At 26.8% G+C, this 5479-nt stretch overlaps 1 pseudogene; it reads right to left on the bottom strand.

Moving 5' to 3' along the window:
• Positions 1–2195: 2195 nt before the first annotated feature.
• On the bottom strand, positions 2196–5188 carry LOC122723131 (annotated as a pseudogene).
• Between the last annotated feature and the right edge of the window lie 291 nt (positions 5189–5479).

Here is a 5479-nt window from a genome sequence, read left to right as displayed (position 1 = left end):
AGTGATAGTTTTCAAAAAGATAATATGTATTTTCATACTTTAATTTTATTAAAAATTATCTTATAATTTTTGCAAAATTTTTAAACCATTTTGAATTCAAAAAGACGATTCTTTGAATATACGGAGGAGGTGAGTTTTAATTTTAAAATTTATATATTATATATAATTATTATCATTTGATTCTTAATTTTTAATTTTGATGGTAAAATTAAATAATAATTTAATTTTTTTATCGATATATAATAGTGTGTTTTTAATCTGTATTTTCTTTTAAATTTTAATAGTAAAATCAGAGAATAATTTAATTTTATATCGATATATATTAGTGTGTTTCTAATCTGAATATACTGAATTGAAATAAATATTGTTTCTATTATATGATAATCGACTGCAAATAATAAAATTAAAATAATAAAATTTTAATATAATTATTATTAAAATATTTAATATAAAGTTATATTTACAGAGTATTTATTTTTTAATATCCACAATAAAATCATGAATTACAAGTTTAAGTGTCTATTAATCAATTCTAATATAATCAATTAATCCATCGCTGTAATAAATTACTCATAATAAATATATTAATTATTTCATCTAATTTTATTTTAGGAATAACTCAAATAATTATATTATACTCTATAAAGGATGTACATGGACAAAATCTTTCTTCATTTTAAGTCAAAATCTCTCACTTGTGGAACTCTGCAGTAACATGAGGGCAAAAGTTCTTTCCCATAATGAACAAGAGCCCTAAATATTCTATGAACCACAATCATAATTATAGGGTTAGATATTTTAATCATAATCTAATTAGTGATTTATCCAATTTAAAAATAACATTTAAATAAGATTTAAGTCGCAAATCACTCAAAATCCGCTAACCAAAACATACACTATCATATTTTCATATTTAAACTTAAACTCTTCAAAATTTTATACTTAGAACTTAAATTTTTCAAATCTTCGTACTTCTTTAAAATAATATATTTTACTTGAACCTTCAAATCTTCTTGCTTCTTCAAAACTGCAGAACTTGTGCTCATTATTTTTGATATCATAAATTTTAACTCTGATATTAATTTATTATAATAATTACTCGTAAATAATAAAATTAAAATATAATTTTAATATGCCTCATCCAGTGTCCATTTTTTATTATCCATAATAAAATCATAGTTTATAAATTCACTTGTGCTCATTATCTTTAATATCACAAATTTTAATTTTGATATTAATTTATTATAATAATCACTACAAATAATAAAATCAAAATACAATTTTAATGTGACTCATACTGCGTCCATCTTCCATTATCCATAATAAAATCATCAATTATAAGTTAAAGTATCTATCCATCAACCCATTATAATCAATTAATTCCTCACTATAATAAATTATTCATAGTAAGAATATTAATTATTTCATTTTAATCTCCTTTAAGAATAATTCAGTATATTTATTATAATTACATTATATACCACAAATGATATTTTTAATTATAACTTTAAGTAAAACCGTCTTTGACTGAAGTGCACCATGATGAATAAAAGCCTCTTTACACAGTGGGTAAAAACCCCTCTACTTAATTGGTAAAACTACTCACTACAATGGGACAAAACTGCTGATCTCTACGATAGGTAAATTCAAATACTCTATCAACCACACTCATTTTTATTTACAGTGCTAGACCATTCAATTTAATCTAATTAGTAATCTAATCTAATTTAGAAATAACATATAAATAATATTTAAATCTCCTCTTTATAATATTTTACCTATTGAGGATTAAATTTTCTACTATGATTATAAAATAATATTTTACTAGAATTATGAGTCACAAATCTAACAGTTTTATTAGATTGCATATCGAATGTGATGCTATATAATCTTAATGGCGGGAAGATCATTTTTGGTCCATCAATTTTTAACTCAAATTTTTTTATGCAATTTAGATATGGATTTGTATTTTTTAAGTGAAAAAAAATTAATTTTTTTTTATTTTAAACAAACATTATTTAAAAAAATCAATTGAATTAATTTTTTTTTATCACATTTTTAATTTCAGATTGGATCAAATGAATGTGAAATTAAAATTCACTTGATCCAAACATTATAGATCGTAATTTAATTCTTGGATTGAAAATATGAATCAACACTGTGCATACTTAAAAAGAGTCTAAAAATAAAAGTATGATACGCAACCAACCCAGAATATGCTAATTGATATAAAAATATAAAAACCAATACAGAACTAATAAATCCTTAACATAGATTCAACCATCCGAGGTGATCAATGTCAGCCTTGATGGAAAAGAGAAGAAAAGAAAAGAAAAGAAAAACACAGGGAAACATATCATGATATAACATGATTAAATGCATAAGTTGAATTGAGTTGATTTTCTCAGAGAGGAAGTTGCTCCAGGAACAATGATGTGATGTCATCTTTCAAAGCTGATGAGTAGGTGTAGTAATCGTCATGAGTATAAAGATATTCAATGGTGCGTGCAAGATTGACATAGTATTTGAGCAGAAACTTTGGCACAACACTCGGATTAAAGCAATCCTCATTCATATCCTTCCATGCATCTTCACACATTTTTTTAGTCTCTTCGATTGCCTTCTCTTTCGATACACCGTGTTCATTCATGTAGCAATCTACACTTAGAGGACCATCCTTCTTCTTTTTTTCATCCTTCAAATTAATGTTACATAATATTAGTGTTGTTTAGCTTAAATTTAAATACAATAGATATGCAAATCTATCATGCGATCGATATATTTTTTCTTTTTACAATAGACATGCAAATTTATCATGTGATCGATATATTTTTTCTTTTTCAAGTACATACTTAAATCCATGTACTATTATGAATTAATAAATTAAAACGTTATATATTTTTAAAATATTTTTAGCATTGAAGCGTTAAAACTAAATAAAAGGATATCATACCTCACGAGCTACTATATCATTTCTGAGACGAGAAATTAACCTGGCAGCTCTGACAATTTTTGGATTGGTTTCGACCCATTGGAGTTCCTTAGCCCCCACAATATTTTCCATTCCAAGGAAGGTAATTGCTGGAATGGCTCTATATCCACCGGTCACTAATCCATTTTGCATGTACTCATCAAGTGCTGGCATATACTTATTGTTAAACCATTGTGCCTCAACATAATAGGCCTTCACCATTTCTTTGAACTACCAACACCAAATATTCAAATTGTTAAGAGTAAGGTCTGCATAAAATGAATTGGACCCATTTGAATCAACATAGATTGGATCTAAATAAAAATTGCTCTGAAGAAAGTAGTCTTACTGTCTCCTTCGCATAACAAGTATTGTAGCCATCTTTTTCCATTTCATCAAAAAGTTCAAGGTAAACTTGTAAAGAATTTTCATGTATTCTGGTAAATCGTCAATGGCACCAATATTCCATCTGAAAATTTGAAGTATATAAGGGGAAAAAAAGTTAATTTTCTTTATTAATAATTGCTATATAAATCCTCGAAAATAGTTAACCAACCTCTCAATTGCAGCAGTGAAATGTTGAACTTCATCAATTGTAGCATATCCATCATATGTGTCATCTATTAGCGTTAAGATTTCTATAAATTTGGCTACAAGAATCCTGGAAACAGAATACTGAGGCTCGAAATGAGGACCAATTGCCCACATATAAGCCTCCACTATTCTGTCCCTTGAGTAATCAAGCTTTTCTGCTACATCCGAGTCTTTCCACCATCTGAAATTTACTTAAATAATGTGAGATAAAAAATAATAATTAAGAGCGATCTAGTTTAGCTATTTGATATAGTTGATAACTGATGGATTATTTATCAGCTTTGAAGTAGGAGTATAAGATCATTGCTAAAACTTTTGATTTAATGGACAAAATTAAGGATTAAAAATACCTTGAGAGTGAGGCTAGCTCTTGTCTGTATAATAATTGCAGTCGATTATAATCCAACTTAGCAAACCTGAGCAGAGTTTCATCCTTAGACTCCTCTTCTTCATAGAAGGCTATGTATTTCTTAGCCTCTAGTCTTTCTAAGTTACGGTGGAATGGTAGCACCAAAGCTTTTTTTATATAATTTGCAAGATGCGGACTTGATTGCTCAGCTAAGATTTCCAAGTGTTGCCTTGTAAAAGCAAGAGCTTCATCTAAAATATCTTCTCCATGTCCTCTAAAAAAGGTAGCTTCGTATAAGCTCAGGAGGCCTTTCACATCATTGGTGATTGTTTTCTTGAACCCTCCATCACTATCCTTGAATTTGTTGAACACATCTGATACATGACCACAATAATTAGTTATTCACAATGACTGTTTTCTTTGAGGTGGAAAATTTATGAATTCAAGATATAAATATACCCATCGTAATTTGATAATCATTTTTAAATTTAAAAAAAAAAAATATATAAATATATATTTACCTGAATACATTTTGTATCCATGTTCTCTTAAGATTTGGAATGCAGTCGCTATAATATTGAGATCACAGTCATTATCTTCTAATAATTCAGAAAGATGAATGAAAATCTGATTTAATTGATCTTTAATCTCATTCCGAAAATGATATGAAACACCAAGACGACATAATAATTTAATGAATTCAATTTTTCCAATCAACTCTTTTGTAGGCTGCTCTAATACATCTTTAATCTTTTCTTTAAGTATTTCCACCTCTTTGGTGTACGATTCAAATTCCTGCAACAACATTAGAATTTAATTTCAAATTAATATCTGTAAATCCAATACACAATCTAGTGACATTTTGAAATAAACAGGTGTATATGTATAGCATCATTTTTACACGTGATGTTAATGTAATAATAATGTATTTCAGCAAGAATTAATGCAGGCGTAATTTTAGATTATCAAATATAATTATCAATAAATTATTTTTTATATTAATTTTACAATGATATGTAAAAGTATAAATTTTATTAACATTCGTTTTAGTTAATAAAAAGATATAAAAAAATATAAAATTTAATTACTTCTTAATTAACTCACCGAATCAAGAGAAGAAAGCGAAGCAAAGCTGCAACCCCAAATCGTAGGGGGATAGTTTCCAGAAGGACGAAAAACATCTTGCTGGTTTTGTGTTTGGATGGCCATTTCCCAATCTAGAAAGCAGCGACTAACTCAGGTAGCTTTATAACCTAGCACTTTTCTTAACTATCTAGCAAGCTCAAAGCTATTTATAGGAAGATCACTAATTAATATTATATTATTTCCTCTCTGTCTTCCATTGTGCGTGTCCTTTTTTTATAAACAAATACTCCACGTTTTACTTTTTCATATAGAGTAAGGATTATTAATTATTATAATAAAGGATGATTTTTTCTATTAGTTTTTTAATTATACTCACTTTTAATATAGAATGAGATATTAAGTTTTATTAAAATAATAAAATCTTCATTACTAACATATGGTTGAATTTAATGATGAAATCTCATTTGGAAAAAATAAAT

This window comes from Manihot esculenta, chromosome 2 (genome assembly GCF_001659605.2).
Source record: "Manihot esculenta cultivar AM560-2 chromosome 2, M.esculenta_v8, whole genome shotgun sequence".
Classification (NCBI taxonomy): Eukaryota; Viridiplantae; Streptophyta; class Magnoliopsida; order Malpighiales; family Euphorbiaceae; genus Manihot; species Manihot esculenta.
Note: the sequence above shows the minus strand (reverse complement) of the source record. Positions and strands in the feature narration are given on the sequence as shown.